General features: G+C 37.0%; 2 long non-coding RNA genes across 2 annotated transcripts in view; one reads left to right on the top strand and one right to left on the bottom strand.

The window, feature by feature from the left end:
* LOC135295461 (uncharacterized) overlaps window positions 1-10102 on the bottom strand; it is a 131854-nt gene extending 121752 nt beyond the window's left edge. The window contains exon 1 of the long non-coding RNA XR_010357571.1: window positions 9960-10102. This is a non-coding gene — a long non-coding RNA (uncharacterized LOC135295461). The remainder of the gene's footprint in view (window positions 1-9959) is intronic.
* Window positions 9907-18945, top strand: LOC135295462 (uncharacterized). The gene is made up of 3 exons (XR_010357572.1): window positions 9907-10157; window positions 12834-13023; window positions 18652-18945. It is a non-coding gene; the product is annotated as an uncharacterized LOC135295462 (long non-coding RNA).
* Window positions 18946-22048: the final 3103 nt, after the last annotated feature.

The following is a 22048-nucleotide window of genomic DNA, read 5'->3' as shown; positions in this document are numbered from 1 at the left end:
GATACTGTGAGCCTGAGTAACACTGAATATTTCAAAAAGGAAGTAGGTTCACCCCTAGCACAAGGACCTTCCAGTGGGATATGAATTAAAGTTTGAATAAAGAGGATGAACATGAATGTTTTACTTGTACCAGCCAGCAGCTGTCTCACTCTCCTTCTCCCACAGGATGGGGGGAGAAAATGCAATGAAATATCTCATAGCTTAAGGATAGGGAGATCATTCACCAGTTATGATCACAGGCAAAACAGACTCAATGTGGGGAAAAACAAATTTAACTTATTGACAATTAAAATAGATCTAGATGAGAAATGAAAGTTAAACCACCCTTCTTCACTTTTTCCCAGGCTCAACTTTGCTCCTCTCACATGACCCTGCTTCTCAGGGTGGCACAGAGGGATGAGGAATGTGAGGTAGGGCGTCAACCCATAACAGTTCTTTGCTGCCATTTCTTTCTCCTCCACACCTTCCCCCTGTTTCAATGTGTTCTTCTGCACGGGTTTCAGTTTCTTTCAAGGCATGTTTACCTGTTTTAGCACAAGGTCCTCCATGGGCTGCATAGAAATCTACTTTACCTTTGTCCTCTTCACAGGCTGAGGGGAATCCCTGCTCTAGCTGCTGGAGCAACTCCTCCCCTTTCTTCTCTCAGCTTGGTATTCACAGGACTTTCTCTCACTCTTTCACCCTCACTCCACATGAGTGTTTTGCCCTTTCTTAGAAGTGTCTTCCCAGAGGTGCCACCGTCTCTGCTGAGGGGCTCTGCTTTGTCCTGTGGTGGGTCTTCCAGAGATGGCTGGAGTTGGCTGGGCAGATGGGGAACCAGCCCCAGTCTCTTCTTAGAGATGCCACCTCTGCAGCCCTTGCCTGCTGGTGCCTAAGCAACTGTACCTGATAGTTTTATGATGTTACAGGTGCCACTGCAAATAAAACATGCCTATTTTATCAGCTTCTGTACTATTTCAGCTGAAATAGAGTGGAACTCTGCTTTTACTCTTATATAGAGATGTGATCCATGAAACCTAGGGCCAAATGACATTTGAGTGTCTTTGTAGATATCATTTTTGTATGGAGTCCAGCTGTTATGTAGTTTATTTGCTAATTAGATGTTATAGCGCTGTGGTTTGGCTGTGTGACCAAAACAGTGTTGAAACTCATCAGTATTTTAGCTCTTGCAGCTTTAAATTGTTCCCCATTTCTTACTCTGCTGCACCAAAGAGCAGTCTTGTGCTTAGCAAGAGGTTTGAAGGAAATACAGCACAGGCAGGACAGCTAATGACAACTGGCCCTAGGGATATCACATACCATAAACACTGGCTCCAGCAATAAAACTGACACGATTTTTTCCAAGGTAGAAGCTTATTGTTCTGTTGGTAGGTGGTAATGAGTGACTGCCTTTAAGCCAGCTACTTTTCTATTTTTTCTTTACTTGTAAAAGTATCATTTTCTCAACAAATGTTTTAGTTTGGTTTGGTTTGGTTTTGTCTCACATCTTCTCTTCCAAGTCTCTCCTGCATGCTGGGGTGGGGGGGTAGTCAGTGAGTGAGTGGGGGCTTAGCTACCAGACAGGTTCTGTCCAGAGGCAGAAAATTGGTCAGGTTTTTGATTAGACAAAAACCTGATATCAGAGAGGGCTCTCTCTGAGCTAGATGCTTTGTGCTTCATTTTCACTGAATGGAAAGAAGCAGAGACTGGTAGGACATTTCATATGATTCATAAGATGAATGCATGTAAGACTCATCCAGCAGGTATCTTATTCCTGGATTTGATTCCAGGTCCTGATTTGGGTGGAAATAGGAGACCAGCCAATTTGCTGCTTAGGTAGTTATGCATACAAGATAAAGCAGAAGTATGAGGATGTTAAAAATATTTTTGACTTTAAAAAGTTTGTTCAGTTCTTGCTGTAAGCAGATGTCTGTTGGCTATTTTATGGTTCAGCAATCCTAGCAGGATGAATTTGTATTTGTATAATCACTTATATATAACAACTAGAACTGAGTAAATAGATAGTATTTTACTTCAATAAGCCATTCTTCCAGGGCATTCTATCAGAAAAGTGATTTAAATCTTTCAATACTAATGTCTGTTCAACTATAAACTTCTCAAAGGGAAAACTTTCAGGGATAAATACAAATTATTAACACAAGAGCTATAAGAAATTACTGATAAAGACACACAAAGATCAAGTATATGTCACCAACAGGAGACTTCATTTTATAGTTTAAGCCTCTTTTGTATCTTATTTGGATCAAAATTATGTGAGAAATTTGCGTAAGTCAGGAGAGATCCTTATTCTGTGATTCACCATAACTCATTAGGTATTGTTTCCATATATAAATGAACTCTGCTGATGTAAAACACAAATGATTGTGCTTGATTGGCCCTGAAGTTGTACATTCTTGACAAAAAAGGATGGAACATCTTGAAAGCCATATGCCAACAGATGAAAAGGAGATTAATTCCATTATAAATATGGTGATTATTACTGGTCAGCATTGTGAGCAGCATATTTTTAAGCTTGCAAGCAGGGAATGTTAGGAGGCAAAATTAAAAGGCAGAACTATTGATTTCATCCTGCAGCTTTGTGTTTCAGCACATCATTCACTTTCAGCTCTCTGTCTCAGTGGCAATCAGTTTGAACAGCTTGAACTTTTTTCTCTATGTTATGGCTGCTACTCTATGTTCAGAGTTTTTGCAAAGAATGATTGGGTAGAGACCAAACATTCTTTAAGGCAGAACAGAGCCATGGCATACTTTTAAAATACATACATGTAGCACCTTGATTATGTAATTCAAATTTGGTTGTACACAGGTTTATTTTAATACTCATGGTTGAGTATTTTCCTATATCAATATTTTTTCTGGCCTTTTATCAGTAACACATTTGTAAAATGTATATAATTGTATGTATTTATATAAATAACTATGTAAAATAGAAAAATATATTCATATACAAATATATAAATATAAAGAATAATGAGGATTATAATCAATGAAAGCTGAGCAAGAGACAAAGCAGAAAGAAGATTAATCACTTAGGATTTTTACCCAATGCATTAAGTATATTAGGCAAGCTATGATACTCCAGTTTGGTTTAACTACTTGGAAGAGAAGCAGACTGTGACTTTATTTTCTGACTGCAATGTACTGACAAAGATTTGATATCTGACCTGGACCTCTTGTATTTTGTCAGTACCATCTATCCCAGTTGAGTTAAAGAGGTGTTTCCCACTGGCTGGGTCAGTAGGAGCTGTCCTAAGTATTTCTCAGTCAGCAGGAGCCATTCTTGAGCCAGTGGGAGCTGTCACAAACCATTTTGACATAACATGTATCATGCTGGAAGTGAGACTGACCTCTCCAACCTCTCTTGCTATTATATGCAGGTAGTCAGGTCACTCCACCCATCTGGTAGCTCAAACTGAGCTCAGCTCCACCATTCAACCCCTGGTACTACTGGTCTGACTATCCTTTCAGCTACAACAGCCATGTACTTGTGAAACTTCATCCAAATCATATCCAAATCACATCCAAATCAGTGGGATTATTCTACTGTGACATTATAGTGATCTGTAAAACACTGTCCTTTATCTCATACCATTTTACCCTGCAAACCATCTAAGGGTGAGTTTGGATAACATCTCAAAAGATCGCAGGATAATAACAGATGTTCGTTATGCAGGGCAAAGCATCTGACACACTGTCTAGTCCTGAAAGTGCCCTGAGTTTGGCAAGTAGGGTATTTCAATGGAGATTTCTGTGCAAAAATCCCTTACACTTCAGGAGGCCCAAGTGCTGCAGAAAAGACTACCCAATGGATTATTCTATTTGCTTCAGTGGGTTATGATAGTACTGGAGAAATTGATATATTTTACCTCTGAATAACTTTTCAACCATGAAGTTTTTCACAAAGGAAGTGGCTAAGCTTTCTCTTTCAGGACAGGATTGTGGTCACTACTTCTAAAGTAACTTTTAAAAAAGTTACTTTTCTTTATCCAGTAGTTCCTGGCTACTTTACAGCTGAATCTGAACATTCACACAGAATATGAGTCACCATTGCCCTAAATTTTGTTTTTGGCTCAGAGGAATCAAACACCACAAAGTCTATTTTGCAGAAAAACCTTAAAGTACTACCTGGAATGACATGAGTATGAATGAGGAGAACCTCTTCACTTATACCCTGAGAGCCTTTTCCCTGTGCCATACATGTTTAAAGATTAATTAGATACACAGGAACAGTCTGCACTACTGGGAGTACCTGAGCAGGGTTCAGAACTTTGAACTCTATTTTAGACTGTGATACTTATATATGCCTCATCTCACAATAGGCCATAGAAAAGAGAGGTCTGTACCTTTTATCTAGTACTAGGGGGCTTGAGCATCTTCATGTGTAACATCTATACATCCCGCAGCAGAGGTTTGAAGATCAGTCTCTGGGATGTCTGCAGTAGGTCAGTCTCCATTTCTATTGCTGGAGTAGTTCCACTTCGTGTGAGTGATTATGGAGTAAATGGTCCCTGAGACAGCACAAGAGTGTGTCACTCTGACCTCATGACAAGGCTCATTGTATGTGATGAAGACGGAACAGCCCCCTTTCATATACCTTTATCAATAGATATATTTAGGGAAAGCTTTCTCTGGATCATGAATGAGGATTCTGCTCTTCTTAGTCACATGGAAAGCTCAGATCGGGAAAGGCAAAAGATAAATGATCTGTGATTTTCCACTTCCAACATCACTGTTCTCAGTTTTATTGTTAACAGCTAAAAAGGAAAAGAATAGGAAGCTTTAGGAGCTCTTTTTTGTGTAGTCCTTTTCAGTATCAGCCATGTATATGACTGAACACTATGACACATCCTCAGAAAAATACTGTTTTGCAGGTAAAGAAATGGAAAAAGTAAGACAACTTGATTTTTTAAGACAAGAAGCCGGATATGATGGCACATTGCAATTTCTAGTTCTACAGAGAGTGAGACCAGTGAGACTTCTAGTATGGGAGCCTGCTACTGTACCTGGAGGTACAGACAAGAACAAGAATGTCAGTACATAAATAGTGAAAGGGGATCATGGATTGAATTAATGTGGAGATTCTGTGCATAATCATTCCTCTTCTAGTACTTGGTCACAGCGTTTTTTTGTCTCACTTGGTTACAATCACTAGCATAGTCAAAAAATGGCTAATTCTTCCACTGGCTTCTCTTTCAGTCTATTTGTTCTAAACTGAATACTTAGTCTCATAATCCCAATTAATATGCAGATTTACCCCATATTGTCTTTATGTCATATGTTGCTATTCAATATACTTCATCCCTGTAGAATAGATCACAGAACCATAGAATGGTTTTGCTCAGAAGAGACCTTAAAAATCACCTGCCTCCATCCTCCCCTGCCTTGGGCAAGAACAACTTCCTCTAGACCAGGATGGTTACAGTCCTGTCCAAAGCCCTGTATCATGTTTCTCTGGATTGCAGGTTTTATGTGATCTCTTACAGTCTCTCTTCTTTTCCTCCACTTCTTCCAAGAATATCTCATATATTCCTCATTCTGTCATAATCCAGTGTTTGTGATTGCAAAGGAAAATTAGGCATACTGTCAGACTTTAATGGAAAGCCAGCTCTGCCATTCAGGTTGCTGCAAATATCTACATGACTGGTAAGCAATGCCTATTTTTTTGAGCAGATCTGAGGTGTTCTTCATCTTGCTGAATGATGGAATGAAACCGAATTCCAACATGGTTGATCACAGCTGTTTTGGTTCAATTAAGCTGGAATGAAGCACTATGTGCTAAATAATGCCTATCCTAAAAATCAATCAAGCAAAAATCCAAAAACAAAATCCCAAACCACAAAATAAAGCTAATAGTGAACCAATAATACAAGAGTAAAAATACACCTTGTCATCCTCTTTCCTGCTCCTCATAACTTTCAGGGAGACATACTTTACCCAAACTAGGCTTATTCCATTTTACTATATTAATAACTCAAGATATACCATATAGCTGGGAAATGTGAGTTCAAGGACCACTGAACACTGAATTTTCTAAGTCTATCACAATTACAGAAACATCTGTGCTAAACGACTTTGCCTTGAATCACTGTGAAAAGTGCTCCATTCAGCAGCTTTGTACAAGTCTGATTCTTGCACGTGCTGAAAAAGTAATTGGTGTTGTTTTTCTGTTTCAGTTCTTGTGAGTTCCTATGACCACCATGAACCTGGTGTCTAGCCTTTGTGTGAAAATCCATTTTCCTTTTCTATTTAATGATCAAAATCTGTTGCTGTAATAGATTTACTATGGTGACATACAGCAGCATCAGACTTATGTTTGAAAACCACAGGAAAATGTATGCATTACATATATTGTAGCTCACAGGTCACAGAGAGAAAAAAGACAAAGAATGTTTTACTTGCATTCTTAAACTTAATTTTTTTGTTACATCTTTTATTTTCATTTCTTAACCTTCTTAACCTTATATCTTTAGCACATTAAAAGATCACACAGATGGTTTATCCAGCATTATAGATCAATAATTCCATCACAATTAGCATTAAGGTTCCTAGAATTAATTGGGCTACCAGGGACCCATGGAGTTTATTTAGTCTGACTTCCTGCTCAAGTATTAGGCGTGAAATGGTATCAGGTTACTTCAGCTTTTGTCCAGCCTTTGGCGAAGCTACTTGTATTAAATCAGTAGATTTAATGGTCATTTGTGCAATGATAGTGCCTGTATCTGGAACTTCCATTGCTGTAAATGTTGGCCATTGCCTTATGTAACTTCTCTGTAGAACACACTGAGAAGAGCCCACCTCCACGTCCTTTTTAAACCCCATTAGGTAGAGGAGGAAGACTGCCATCACATCCCTCCATAGACCTTCTTTCTGAGTCTAAGCAAGCTCAATTCCCTCAGCCTCTCCATGTACATTCTATGTTCTAGATACCTAAGTTGGTGAGTTACGTCTTTTTCAGGTTGATCACTTGATGAATTGGGAGATTCAAAACTAAATACATCATTCTATATGCAGTAATTGAAGATTATTCCTAGAGGTCCAGAAAGGACTGCTTTGTCCAACATGAACTTTACAGCTCTGAAGAAAGTATGTGTTTACTTAGAATAAGTTTTGCAGAAATTATGTGAGAAACCTGGAAAACAGATGATGTAAGGATGGATAGGAGACAAAATATGGAGATAATAGAAAAAAATAGAGAAAATAAATCTTTCCAGTTACCTATTACAGCTGTTAACATCTCTTAAAATCAGAATCATAAGTGAACTGAATCAATTTTTTTCTGAGCTGCTCCACATCTGAAAGTTCGTCAGTTCAGAATAGCTCTAAATAATGAAATCTTTATATTCCAGTTTATCATCTCAATTCTCTAGCTAAGAGACATCCTTTAAAAATTTTCTGTGTGGCCGAATTCCTACCTGGCTGAATGAATTCTCTCAGAAAAGCACTTCAGGGAGAAAGGTGTTTATTTTACCTATTAGATATTCTCAAGATTTCTGAATAATATTTTTCTGTTTAATTATTTTCTGACACTTTCCATTCTGATACCCATTATATGCCTTTTTGTCCAGTATTTCCATGTCCTGAAACCAGCTCATTACTTACAGAAATATGGGAATTAACTAAAAAAAAAATCATGGCATTGTAAATTTGGCTAAAAAGGAAATAAATGGATGAAAATTAATCCTATGGTATGCACCGATCTGGAAGAGCAGTGCACAGCCAGAAGGTAAAAGGAACAAAGGTTTTTCTAGTATATAGAAGAATACATTTTAAATAATCAATTGTAAAATTATTAGCTGATGGTTTTACAGTTTTATGCTTTCTTTCAGTCACAGAGATTTAACAATAATTCCTTTTCATCTTTTCAGGATGCTCTGAATTATATATTGAAAAGTCTTTCTACACATAATTGCATGTTCAGAGAATAACGGCCTTAGGTTGACCATCACAAACCATACCAGAAAAATTCCTCTGGTGATTGAAGTGTAAAAGTTTAATATAATACACCCTGAATTCTGCCATGGTTATGTAGGCAGTAAGCACCTGGTCTTAATGCTACACTTGGGTTAGACAAATGGAGTGCTGTAAATTGTGTTTCAGGACACTGTCATTTTGAATGCACCAGAGTTCCTCAGCACTTTCTTCAGCTAGCACACTCGTGTCAATCATCCACCTTTTGGTACATCAGGGTTTTCATTAGTTCTATAACTGCCTGACCTTGTGCCAGACTCAAGCAGACAGGTAGTTCATAACCCTTTACTGTCAGAATTAGCATTCATGATACTACTTAAACTGCAGAGCAAATTTAGAGTTCATTATTAAATGAGGCATATGTTACTACACTTATAACTGATTCAGTCTAGTTATTTTTAGTTTGACCTTTTCTGTATTCATCAAATCAGCTTTGAAATAGACATTGAGGTACCCTTTACTGTTAGTTATAAAAATTCTTAGAGGTGTTTCTTTTTTTATGGAGTTTTCTGGCAAATTCTCATATATCACTAGTTTAGTGATATACTAAGCACCTCACTGTTAACTTAAGTAAAAGGAAGAGAAGATGGAATCACGTGGATGTTAATGATCATTTTCTTCAGCTGTATCGTCCCTCTTTAGCTTTATTTTTTTTTTCCAAGAGCTGAAATGCTAGTCTTGTCAGTTCAGAATAGGATGAAAACTTCCACCAATGATGTCAAAAAATGTGTGATGCTAAAAGTATAGACATTATTGAAGTGCATTTATCCTTACTGTAGTGCCATAGATACAATTTATACATTATTACTCTGATTTTCTGGCTATCTCATTCTCCTCCTCCTGAGGTAAGGCACTGAGAACAGAGACAGTAAAAATTCAAACCCACTGGGACATGACAGGATAAGGACTGTTTCTTATAATTTTCCTTTCAGTGGCTTGAATTTCTAAATTCTAACATGGAAAATAAAATATATTTAAATTCTATAAACTTATAAGTATCACAAAACCGTAATCCTTAAAACCCCCTCTTTTTGAACTAAAAAGCACGCCTCACATTTATCACTGAAGTCCTCACTCACTGCTTTTTATTAATGCAAAAGTATAAATGTTCTAATAATATACTAAAAATATATATCTATAAAAGCGCTATTACAGTGATAACCATATCATTAGTAAATAGGTTCAGAATTAAACCATTTGTATATATAGTAGCAATGAAATTCTCATATAATAAGGTGTTAAATAAATGTTATTTTATGCTTCACCCAGAGTCCTAAGAACAGCATGTGATTATTCACATGTTTAGAGACAAGCAAATACTTAGAAACTCACTGAAGGTCAAAACTTTAATCCTCATCTGTTGTTCTTTCTTCTCCTTTTTTTTTTTTATTTTTTATTTTTTTATTTTGGTAACTATTTTTTTTTTTGTAACTATGCAACAAATCTTGTAAGTAAAAGATGAACAGCTATAACAGACAAAAGTTTTAGAGGTATTTACATATCAAACTTCCTCTAAAATAAGTGGGAACAGATTAATAGTTTTTAAAAGAAACTTGTGCTGTCATTTACCATTTTGGGACATTGTGAGATCAAAACCTCTGCATTTTATGTTGAAAAGAGAATTCAAAAATTACATCCTCCCTTTTTCCTTTTTGGGCAGGCACTGGACTCACTTATTATCACAATAATAATTTTGAACTCTATGAGAACAGTTGTGTTATACAATTGCATACAAAAACACTTTGTTCAATTAACACTTAAGGGCCTATGGAAAGCAAAAAATCAAAAGAAGCTGTAAGAGCGGAAACACTGAAATGTACTGTTTGAACTTCAGGTTACTGTATAATCTAACTGTAGTTCATTCCCTTAAAAAACCCTAAAATCTCATTTAACTGGATGTCATATTCTCTCTTCCGCATGATATAGATGAAGGCTTCAGTTCATAACCAACAGGATGAATGTAGGAACCTAATTAAGACAGACTGACTCACCCTCTGGGAAGCTTCAGAAGCACTGCTCTTTCCTGAGAGAGTGGAGGAGGAAGAGTGTAAGAGAATTAGATGAGTAAGCAGTAGGTACTTCAGGATAGCTGGTTTGCCTCCCAGCACTGAACACTTGAACTGTAGATGCACCCTCAGCTAAGTCAGGAGCCCAGCACAGTCTGAACCTGGCAAAGAGCCTTCAGAAAGGTATGCTGTAAGCAGGAAGGAGGCACGCTGGGACAGAATTATCCTTTTTTTTTTTTTTTTTTTTTGTAAAATTTGTACAGATTACCAGCAGTGTTATTTTTTTCACCTTCTTGAATGCTTAAGCTTCATAAATACTTGAAGAGATTTAAGACTTGTTATTAGTTTTACACTGTTTATGAAACTTTGCTGATGTTTTTATGTCTGTTGATTTCTGTATAAAAAGTCTGATGTATTAAAAAACCCCTTAACTTCCAAAGGTGGAAGTATGTTGCTGTAAATTAGGTACCCACTGCATTTGACTTAAATTTAAGAAACCACCTTTACCACCAGCACAGTCCAGGAGCCCTCCACAGAAGCACTCCAGGGTGTTTATCATTAATTCCAGAGGGAACTGAAGAAAAATCTTGGAGTTTACACTTCAGACTCAGACCTTCAAGATTCATCTAAGGATACAGGCTCAGGTTTTCCATCAGGTTCAGGCTATCCTTGATTGCTCCTTTAAATGGCATTTACATGGAATGTGAGCAAGAGGACTCTTAGACCTGGACTGAGGATGGCTTTAGGTGGAAGATAAGTGCAGAACAGGTTTTCTGAATGTCCTTAAATGTAGGTATGCTGTAAAATCCCAGAACAATCAAAAGGAATCTTAAAATTACTTGCTCTCTAAAACCCAGTGAATTCAACTGCTGCTTGGGCATTAGAGTTGTGAAAAGGTCTTAATCACAAAATTTATCAGCAGGCCCCAGAAATATTTTGGATTTTTATGTAATATTTATGTCCAACCAAGAAAAAATTTATATATTCAAAGCCAACTTTTTTTTTTCTTATTTATAGAAAATTTTAGCAAGTTATGTGAGATCTTCTGAATTTTGGAGGATATTTTCCCTACAATTTAATTAAAGTAAGAATTCATATTTCAAAAAAAATGCAAACATATAAATGAATCCTGTAATAGAAGGAGCAAAAGCAACATTTATGCACGTTGTGTTCTGCAACAATTAAATGAGGATCTTTTTTCATAGAAACGAGAAGAACTGGCACTAATTCCAAACTTTTAAATCAGATGCCACATCTTGTTCCTCCAAACTGATTATCCAAATTTATCATCATAATACTAAAAAAAAAAAATCCAAACAAATAGGATTGGTTATTTAAGAACAAGGGAAAATCTATGACTCTTTGAACTAATGAGTCCTGACTACTGTTCATCTTCTTTTAAATTCCTTGTCTCATAAGTAATATTTTTAAATGTCATTCTCTCTGAATATTCAGCTAATATCAGGTAAAGAATATTAAAGACCTGTGTTTAATTTTGCTGGGGCTCCTTGAAATTTGCAAGAAGCTTCAGACAACTTTTTTGCTACTGACCTAACAATTTTGATTAATGCTTATTTATCCTTAATCTAGTAATGAATTGTAAACATTAAAAAACTAAAATCCATCACTTCTACAGCAAAGAGTATTTAAACCATGTTCTGTTTGAATTTCACTCCAAAGTTCTACTGGTCTTATTTCACTTTACATCCTTACACCTTAACATATATAATATACATATATTATTAGAAATGTCTTATATATGGTAAGTTAGCTATCTATCATGTGGATAAAGCAGAAAACATACATTTAAGTTAGGACTTTTTAAAAGATATTATATGGAGTCCTTGAATACTTTAAATTTCAATGTTATCAAAGAACTCTGATTATTCCTATGCCTCAATGCTGCTGTTGCTTCTTTTTATGTTTTAATTTGGTAGAAATAGTAATTTCTGAAGAAAAGTCTTTTCTTAGAAACTTTAAAAAATTATTTTATTTTTCTTCAAAAAACGATAATGAGAAAAATAAATTATAAAAATTGGTGTAATCTTTGCTTTTGTCCAGCTCCAAAGCATTTTGAATTACTACACTGTTCAGGTCAATGTTGACGTATCTGGTACCCTATGAGAGAGCAGTCCTTCCATCACACTTCCATTCTCCTATGGGCCTGGTTGCCCTGCATTCTCCCTCACAAGTTGCATCCTTCCATCTCCCTCAGCCACCGTCACAGGCAGTCTATGAAGAAGGTCTGGTTTATCAAAAACAATTAAAAATTATGGCAACTGAACTTCAGCTCATAAGAGGAATAATAGTTATGCAAAGTATGGGGGCAAGGCCAGTGTAAAATAAAATTTTCTGCTATTTCTTAAAGCTTATGCTTCAAGCTTGCTTTGTTAACAACAGAAAAAAAATCCCCACAAAAAACCAGCCACCTCATTTTGCTTTCTTTCTGTGACCAAAATAATCTGAAACATTTCTGGTGCAGCTATCCTGTAGCATTGAATTTTGTTTTATAGGTGCAGGAGTAAGAGCTTTGCAATCTCACATCACAGGCTTTAGCTGTAGATCTTTCAGTGAATTTTCTCATGTGCTCAGACTAGAACTCCAGGAGCTGGGAATCACTCAGCAGTGGGAGGTAGTGCAGAGAGCAAGGAACTATCACAAAGTGCTTGTTACAAACTGATCTTGAAGACAAGACCCTCGTTCAGATTTCAAAGATATTTCTCTTTTTTTATTCCTTTCCTCCTGCCTTTTAATATGGATGAAGGAGACTGAAGCAAGGCCAAAAGAATGCCAGAAGTCCCTACAACAAAATAATCAGGTTTAGTTCTATTCTTTCCCATTTCTCCCCATCCTATGCAGCATCCCTGAGTTTGCTCCTGAAGAGGAGGAATAGCAGTGATCAACTGTTTATGGGCCACATCCAAGTAAATCTCTATGGGCTGAGGTGAGGACAGACTTGCCTGCAGAAATCAAGACTCCAGTGCAAACCTTGCTGACTATGCTGACAGATTCTTTAAAATTGGATTGAAGCCAGACTTCAAAGAAGAAAGTAAGTTAAAAAATAAACCTGTTTTTTTTTCTCCCCTTTCAGAGCAGAGTTTAAAACTTTACCTGATCTGAAGCAGTGAGGGTTTTTATGACACCAGTTTCACTTTGAAGTCCAGATTCTAGACACGGCACATCAATTGCAATGTGTCTACAGGCAAAAGCAGAGCTGACGGGGCTCAAAATACCAGGATGTATGTGTGGTGAATGATACACATTCCTACATGGTTTGTTGGTTTGTTTTTCTTAACATAGGACAGAAATTTGTAATTTTTAAGGCCAGCAGTTATCAGCATCGGAAGTATTAGAATAATCAGATAAATTTTAGGACATAAAAAAGAGAACAAAATTGTTTTTGTCTTCCCTAAATCAGTCTACATCTGTGAATATATTAATTTCTTAGAAGCTTTAAAATAATTAGTTTAGAAAACCCAAAAATATATTTATATACACTAGTTTAAGATTTTTGCCTCAAGTGTTTGAATGAATTCATAAAAGAATTTCCTCTCTAATAACAAATCTCTCAGGTCTGGAAGGGGCAAAAAACCCAAACTTATACAGGTTTCACTCATAAGGAGGTAAACCATGATTTAATTATATTGATGGCAAACTATCATGCTGTAAGTTATTTACTTTTGCATGTGACTAGTTGAATCAGCATATGCAAAAAAGGGAAACAAAAAATCTAATTTTCCTTTTAGATATCGGTACATGATGGTCAAAACGAAGAAAGTCAGAACAGTGCCATTATATGTATATTTATATATGCATGCATACCTGTGTTTGCCTTTTCATAGAGAATACTTTATTGGACACAGCAGTACTGGTTTAAGCAGCTTTGACTAAGCAGGTAAAACAGTTAAGGAAAGGACTATGTATGAGGAATTGTATAAAATTACCTATACATGACTGAGATTTTTTTTATTTACACCATTTGCCTGACTCTCAGGTTCCAGAGCCTCATACTAATTGTGTAAGGGCATCTGGGAAGGTCAGGGAGGCCAGCAGGGGGTTCTCCTGCTATCCCAAGAAGGCACTTCTTTCCATGCACCCTCCATATTTTAGGTCCTGTCCTTCTGCCTGGTGGCTTAATAATACATTATGGAGGACACTGGAGAGACGTCTCTATTCACACCAACTTAAATGATTTTTCTAGTAAGATTTGGAGGTAAAATATGAGCTAAAATATTTTTAAAAATTAAAGCTTTATTACATCTGGTGTAATAAGAACAAGTTTAAGAAGAACAAACAAGTTTATCTGGCATATTTTTATTTCTCCTTTTAAGATCAGACAGATTGTTGCTCATGGTTTCATTGTCTCAATTCTGTTTGTAAATGTCTTCCTTTTCTCTTTCATATTCACATTCCAAAAAGAAGCTCTGGCCACTGATTCCAAGCCAGGACATCCTTATGATAAGTCTGTGATACTTTTTTTCCACAAATTATATTCAGAGGGACTAGAATATATGAAGAAATCAGCATCCCAGATGACCAGTATTTCACTCAGAGTTTGTCTTTCACAGAGAGGGAGAAACAGTCTAAACTGGAGGTGGGCTTGAGCAATGAATTTCACTTCCAGATTCAAGTGCAGTTCTTGAGCATTTTCAGTTCCAGACTTTTCTTCAAGACAATATGCAAGGGAAAATTGATTGGTTTCAGATTTTGCTAATAATGGTTCTGAATACTCTAACCTCAAGATCAAATATGAACATGTCAAAAAAGCCCCAAAAAGTCCCCACAAAAACTCAACGACAACAAACAGAACAAAACAATCAAACAAAAAATACCTCTCCCAACACTAAAACATTTGAAGAAAAGAAAAATGTTACTATGTTTTTTCTGTATTTTTTCTACACACCAAGATAGTAGCAGAAAAATTAATGTTGTGTGATATGTTTGAATTGGGTTTTCAAGAAGACCTTGGACAAAGTCTCAAAATAATCCATTCAGAAAACTCATTAGATAAAGTGGAGAAGATCTGGTTGCCTGAGCACTGCCATTTAGAATAATTTCAGACTCTGTAGGGCATCTCATCTAATTTTAGATGTGACTCTCTGGAAAGTCAGTCACATCATCTGGCCCTGTGGAACTATACCAGGTACTAAGTGTCACAACAGGAATTAGACAGTGATGTTTATTAGTGCCCTTGGTAGGTGAAATGGAATTTAAATTTTCAAAGTTCTGTAGAGATCTGGAACAAGGCAGAGATTTTGATTATTTTTGTACTCCTCTAAATATCAGTTAGAGAGGTAATTTTTCTTTCCCCATTCACCACTAGCATTCAAGAAACTCATACCTTGAGTGAATACTCGATTGTCTCTGTTGAAGGGGAGCTTGCCTATCACACTTGTATATATAATAGCTCTAGAATTCCCCCCTAAAGTTCTCTAGAGTATTTTGAAAAACCAAGGAAATCTTTTGCAGCTATTCACAAGAGTGAATTGATTTCACCAGAAAGGTCTCTGGCAACTGGTCTAGCATTTAAAGACTAAGAAGTTGAAAAAGATAAAAAGAAAGATAAAACAAAAAATCTTAAATGCACCTAAATAATTAACTTATTAGCTAGTTAAAAAAAGAGCTTGAAGTCAGTAGTCTCAAATAATTTCAATGTCTTTGGAAGCTGATTCCACTTCTTTTTGCCAGCAATGAAAACTTATGTAGATAAAATTGAACTCTCAGTGAAAGTTAGGTATTTGTAAATCAAACTGTCAACTTCTCCAATGTTTCTGAAGTTTGCTTATTTTAAGGGGTCAAGATCACTATTTACTGTAGGCTTTTTCACTGTTTTCATTTCTAAATTATATTAGCACATGCAGTTCAAGCACACATGGGAAAAAAACTCCTACAGGAAAAATGAATTCCTCACTGTGAAAATTGTATAAACATAATCACTTCTGTAAAAATGATCACACATTTCAGACTTTTGAGTTTTGCTGAAAAATTAATTTTGTGACTTGAGAAAAGCTTTCCACATGTTCTAATTTAAAATAATTCCACTCACCTTACCTTGGAAATGTTCACTTCTAGCTTTCATGGTCACAGTGAAAGGTCTATGTTCAGAGACAACTGTGGGTCCTGTTACACTGGCTGAGATAGATTCACTAGGCAGGTCCCGAATGCTTATGAGTAATTTATTCATTTATAAGATGCAGCTATGCATCTCTTGAGGAATACTCCCGGTCCGGGTAGCTCTGCTGGCAAGCTGCAGAGTAAGATCCAGATGGAGCTCTTGGCTGGAGCCAGAGACAGGAGGCTGTGAACTGCCAGCCTTTGGGATAACAAAGGGCACCAAGGTGGGTGACATCAGTCAGGGGAATGGACAGCAGGAACTGGGAATCATTGACCTTTTGGATAACAAAGGAGACGAGAAGGGTGATGCTAACCAGATGGAGGGACAAAGAGATAGCACAGGAGCTGAAGACTTGGGAGGAAGACAGAACATTTCCCATGAGTAGACTTTGAGGGTATAAATCCCCAGGGCTTCCTTGACTGGGGTGCACCTTGGGGGGACCAGCTTGGGCTGTTCCTGTGTTACTGTGCTGTGAATAAATGGCTTTATGGAACGAGGCATCTGAGACTCTGCTGTGGGCTGAACGAGCGAGGAAACCTGGTCTGACTGTGGGTGGTTGTGTGGGGAGCCAAGGGGGACACATCAGTCATGGGAGCCACCCACTGTGAAGGGGCTTTGACCTAGCAGTGGCAGTCTCTGGCCTTGGGATGTGACTGCCAGGGAATCTCATGAATGGTCAAACTGGGAACTTTCCTTAACTTATCAGTCATATAAGCAGTAGAACTTTCTGATAAACCAATGTGTGAATTAAAATCAAGTAAATTATATAATTTTGTCTAAAATGTGGGGTTTCGGCTAGGTGCCTATATTCCTTGACAGAAATGAACAGAAATAAGCAGAAAGTGTCTGTAAACTTTTTTCTGCTTGAATATATTAAAAAAAAATTCCAGTTTCTACCTCACAATTCTTGTCACCATGCTGCAAATTGTCCTGCTGATTAGATAAACTGTTTAGGAGGAAAGCTTTCCCTTCTTCCTTCTAGCATTGCTCACTGAACCCTGGCTCAGTCACCTCATTCCTTCTCTAGCTGCAGTATCTACCCCATTGTCTACTTTGGTTTTGTTTTGAGGTTGGTTTTTTTTCTTTTTTATACCTTTTACTCTTTAAACATTTCCTATCTCCCTGTCATTGTCAGCTCTTCAGTATTTATTCTCCAAGTTATGTCTTATGTCAGTATTTTTGAACTCACTCTTCCTCCCTTGATTAATAATACCTTAATAGGACTGTTTCTGGATTCATGTCTGAATCACACCTCATGTGTGAAAAATCTCATCATTCCTCTGTCTGTGTGCAGACATCCGCACCTCACTCCCCTTTAACCTTCTTCAGGCATCCCTCTGACCCCCTTTCTATTCAAAGCTTTCTGATATTAGGTATATTGACTGTAGTCCCAACAGTTGTCCTTATTCTAAACACAAAAACATCTGGCACATTCCTTGGAGGTTTGTTTGGAGATCTGCATTCTCTTGCCAGCATCATATACAAACCTCTGCCTACAAGCACTTTTGTGCTTCAGGTCCTAATCTAAAATTCTCATTTGTTAAATGTATTTGTGACTTGCAATTTAACCAGTCTCTCTCTAAGAAAATCATCAGTATGACTGGCTCTGACAACAAGTAAGGTTGATGAAATATTCTAATTGCTTCTCAGCCATAAATTGGGTTTTATAAGAAGACATTTCCCCTCTCTAGGACACTGTAATTTTTGGCCAGAATGAGCATATGGTACGTGCAGTTACAGTTTAATTTTTTGAGATGAACACAAGTATCATAAATATAAGCTGTTGCCTTTTGATGTCTGTTTGAAGTAGTCATGTTTTATATCTTATCCTGTATTATGGATACCTGTCAAGATTTAGTGTTGTGTCCTTGTACCCAAAGAAAATCACTTACTTAAAAAAAAGAAAAAAAATGAAAGAAAATATAAATAGAAGAGTATTTTGCAGGCTGGTGCCTGCAACAGAGCCTGGAGGCAAAAGAAACATAAGGGAACAGTATTATGATGTGTATAAATTATGAGACAACACAGGGGTATTTTGTGGAAAAATTACCAAAACTTTTTTTTTCCCCCCGCAATATTTTCATCAAGAAGTCCAATGACTGTAAGGAATAAAAAGCAAAAACTCTGGCACAATCTTGCTGTGATAATTTTTCAAGTTAAAAATGCATTTAATTTTGTGCCTTCCTGTAGGGAACAATTGTCTCTGAAAAAAATTTAGTAACAGCAACTAAAATAAATATTATCAAGAATTTATTTCATGAATGTCACTACAAAGAGAGGTGAAAATCTGTAAAGTAGGTTGGTCATTTCACAGAAATATAGAGCAACCAAATTTTGAAGGGACCTCAAAATTTTGTTCAACTTTTCATGGGGAAAGGCAGCCAGATGAGACTATATAGCATTTTCTCCAATTGCATCTTGAAAACATCCAACAATGAGCACCACATCCCTGGGGAGTTTGTTCCAGCAAATTATTGTATTCACTGTAAAAAATTTCTTTCTTACATAGTAGTGAAACCTCTCCCAGTGCAACTTGCAGTGTTTCTCCCTTGTCTTCTCCAGTTGCTCCTTCTGAAGAGAGAGCCTCAGTGCCCTGTATGGTTACCCTTTGATGCCTGGAATACTGTGATGAGATACTCCTTGAGCCTTCTCTTCTCCAGGGAGAAAAGAACTGACTCCCTCAGCCTTTCCTAGTGGCCCTTCATTGGACTATTTCCAGTCTATCCAGATTCTTCTTGAATAGTGGCAACTAGAACTGGACAAAGTATTCCAGGTACATCCTGACAAGCATGGAGCAGAGCCATTATAAGGCAATAAAAATAAATTCTGTAAATGATAATTCAGCATTTATCAGGGGACAGTAGGATGACATTTTACAGGGAAAAGAAATGAGTATAAAATAATCCGAAAGACCTAGAATAAACTGAATAAAACTTCTGCATTTTATCTTAGGTTTTCTTACCTCCTCCTATTCATGTTTTTTTCCATAATGCATCACTGTCCTTATATCCAAATAAATATAATGCCTTTTCTACGTGGCTATTTTTTAACTTTATATGAACCTCCATCTTTCATTCTCTGAATCCAAATATATTTTGCTACTTTTTCTTCATGGATAAATATAATAATAAAAGTAGCAGTGAATATCTCTAAAGAACAGACCTACTTTGTCCTTGCAAAGATATATAATTGTAAGTGTTGAGATGAATATGTGGAATATAAATTAAGAAATTGTTTGGGTGTTGCCAGTGGTTTATTACTACACAAACACAACAATAAAAAGAGAAAAAAAAATCCCCAGAAAAATAGCAGGCACATAATGGTATCCTTGAGAGGATACGTTAGGAAAGCTAGAACAGCAGGGGTATTAAAGCACAGTAGTTTAGATAATTAATCCAAATAAATTGTCTTCATCTTTGTGCCTTCATTGTCACCAAAGTACACTGTGATAAATGAAATAGATTTATCTGATGGAAATTGTAAACATTCATATTTAATAAACAGTTATTAACACTTCTATAATATTGCTCTTTTATGCTCATTACATGCTCATTGCATTACAGCAAGTCTATTTCCTATTTCATTTCTCCATTGTCATTGTGTATTGCAAACCTGTGCAAGACAGGTCTATTTTTTATGTTGTACTGTACAGTATGTGAGTAACGCTCACGTCTTAATGGAAGTTTTACATCATTTTCAGATCAAATTATCTGGTTTTAACAGCTGAGGGGAATCAAATTAATCAGTAAAATTAGAATACAAACCAATACAAGTGTTGTGGTTCCCAAGATGTTGACTGAAATACTTGGAGGTCACGTTTGCCAGTTATCACATTAAAAGGCTTACAGGGGTGCTCTATTATCATTAGTAGCTCTATATTAGGAGCATGAATAAAGCTGCTAGGAAAGAGCACAACTCAAGTGAATTTAATTGCAAAAATAATAACTCAGATTTTTTTTTCTCATTAGTTTCTTAGATATTGAGATACAGGAACAGAACAGAGAAGGTCAGAATATTTACCCTGATCTTTAGATATTTTTTGCCTTTGAAACAAACAAAGTCTTTACTTCAGAAAATCAAGGCTAGGATCTCCTAGAAAACAACTTCACAAAATTTTGGAATAGTCTGGACAACCATCAGGATGTTTGGACCTATTTCTTTATATATATTTTTTCTAATTTTCCTTCTGTGTGCCTTGCTTTTCTAGAATACTTCATAAGCATAAGCTGTCAGAAATAGGACATTGAGTCCAAATGTGCGAGACTCCTAGAATATATGTTAATCTTTACCCTCTTCTTTCTGCACTCCCAATACACTCAAAAGCTGCTCATTAGCTCAAAACCATCTGCTTTCAGTCTGCCACAGGGTTTACAATTACTAAATCAGGAACACAGAAAAAAGGACAAAAAATATTGTGGTTGCTTGATTCTTACTTGATGCCAGGTGCCCCCTAAAACTCTGTTACTTCCATCCTCAGCAGGACAAAGGAGAAAAAATACGGCTAAAGGTTCATGGGTCAAAGTAAGGACATGGAGAGATGCCTCAGAGATTAACCTCACAAGTAAAACTGAGTCAACCTGGGAAAAAAATAATTGAATCTATTGCCAATGAAATCAGAACAGAATAAAGAGAAGTGAATTCAAATATAAAAACACCTTTCCCCCAACCCCTTCATACTTCCCAGACTTGACTTTCTTTCTGATTCTCTATCTCGTCTCTCCCGATGGCACAAGGGGACAGAAATGGGGGTTGTGGTCAGTTCATCACACATTTTCTCTGTTGCTCCTTCATCCTCAGGAGAGAACTCCCCACACTCTCCCTCTGCTCCAGCACAGGAGCTCTCTCCCATGGGAGACAGTCCTCCATGAACTTCTCCAATATCAGTCTTTCCCACAGACTGCACTTCTTCGTGAGCTGCTTCAACCTGGGTCACTTCCACAAGGTGCAGTCCTTCAGGAACAGACTGCTCCAGTGTGGGTCCCCTACAAGGCCACAGGTCCTGTCAGGAAATTTGTCCAGCATGGGTTTCCCACAGGGTCATAGCTTCCACCAGGCATATCCACTTGCTCTGGCATCAGGCCATCTAGGGACTGCATGTGGATTACCTGCTCTACTGTGGAGCTCCATGGGCTGAAGTGGGGACAGCCCACCATCACCAGGTCTCTACCACAGGCTGCAGTGGAGTCTCTCTCTCCTGGAGACCTCCTCTCCTTCCTGCTGCACTGATCTTTATGCTTGCTCGGCTGGCATAAAGCCATCTTTTCAGGCTACGTCTCAGGTATTTTTAGACCTCTCTCCTCTGGCTTCAATTTGCTCCTGCACAAGAATTTTTTCCTTCTTAACTTTGTTATTACAGGGGTGCTGTCACTGTCAGTGATTGGCTCAGACTTGGGGGGAGGAGGGTGCCTCTTGGAATCAGATGGAGGTGTGTCTGTTGAACAAAGAGGAAGCTTTTGGCAGCTTTCCAAATAAATCGCACCTGTAGCCCCTCCTTTTCATAATTTTGCCATACAGACCCAGCACAGACATGCCAGCTTGGTAAAGTTTCTTAAAGACTGTGAGATTTTAAGGGGTGAGCCGGGAATGACATGATAAGCATTGCAATGACTTATATGAAATCAGCTGTATTTGTGACATCAATGGCGTGTTATATACAACAACACACACAAATGTACACCAGTACACACTCTTTTTATATATACTTGTTTTCATTTTTATTCAATTTGATATTAATGTATATTTTTAGATTCTATTTTAAAATGCTTTACTTCTTTTATTCAGGCATCCATCCTGATATTGAAAAACAAAGTCACAAAGATTCCTCTGATGTAATCTTTGATGCTACTTGTTCTACAAGAAAAATTAAGAGTTTAAACTGTGACATTGTCCATTTGCATAATTTATTGATCCTAAAGCAGTTAGACATCTGCTGTTCATTGTCCTTGCTTTACTACTGGCC

This window comes from Passer domesticus, chromosome 2 (assembly GCF_036417665.1).
Source record: "Passer domesticus isolate bPasDom1 chromosome 2, bPasDom1.hap1, whole genome shotgun sequence".
In the NCBI taxonomy this organism is placed as follows: Eukaryota; Metazoa; Chordata; class Aves; order Passeriformes; family Passeridae; genus Passer; species Passer domesticus.
This window is presented reverse-complemented; position numbering and strand designations above follow the sequence as displayed.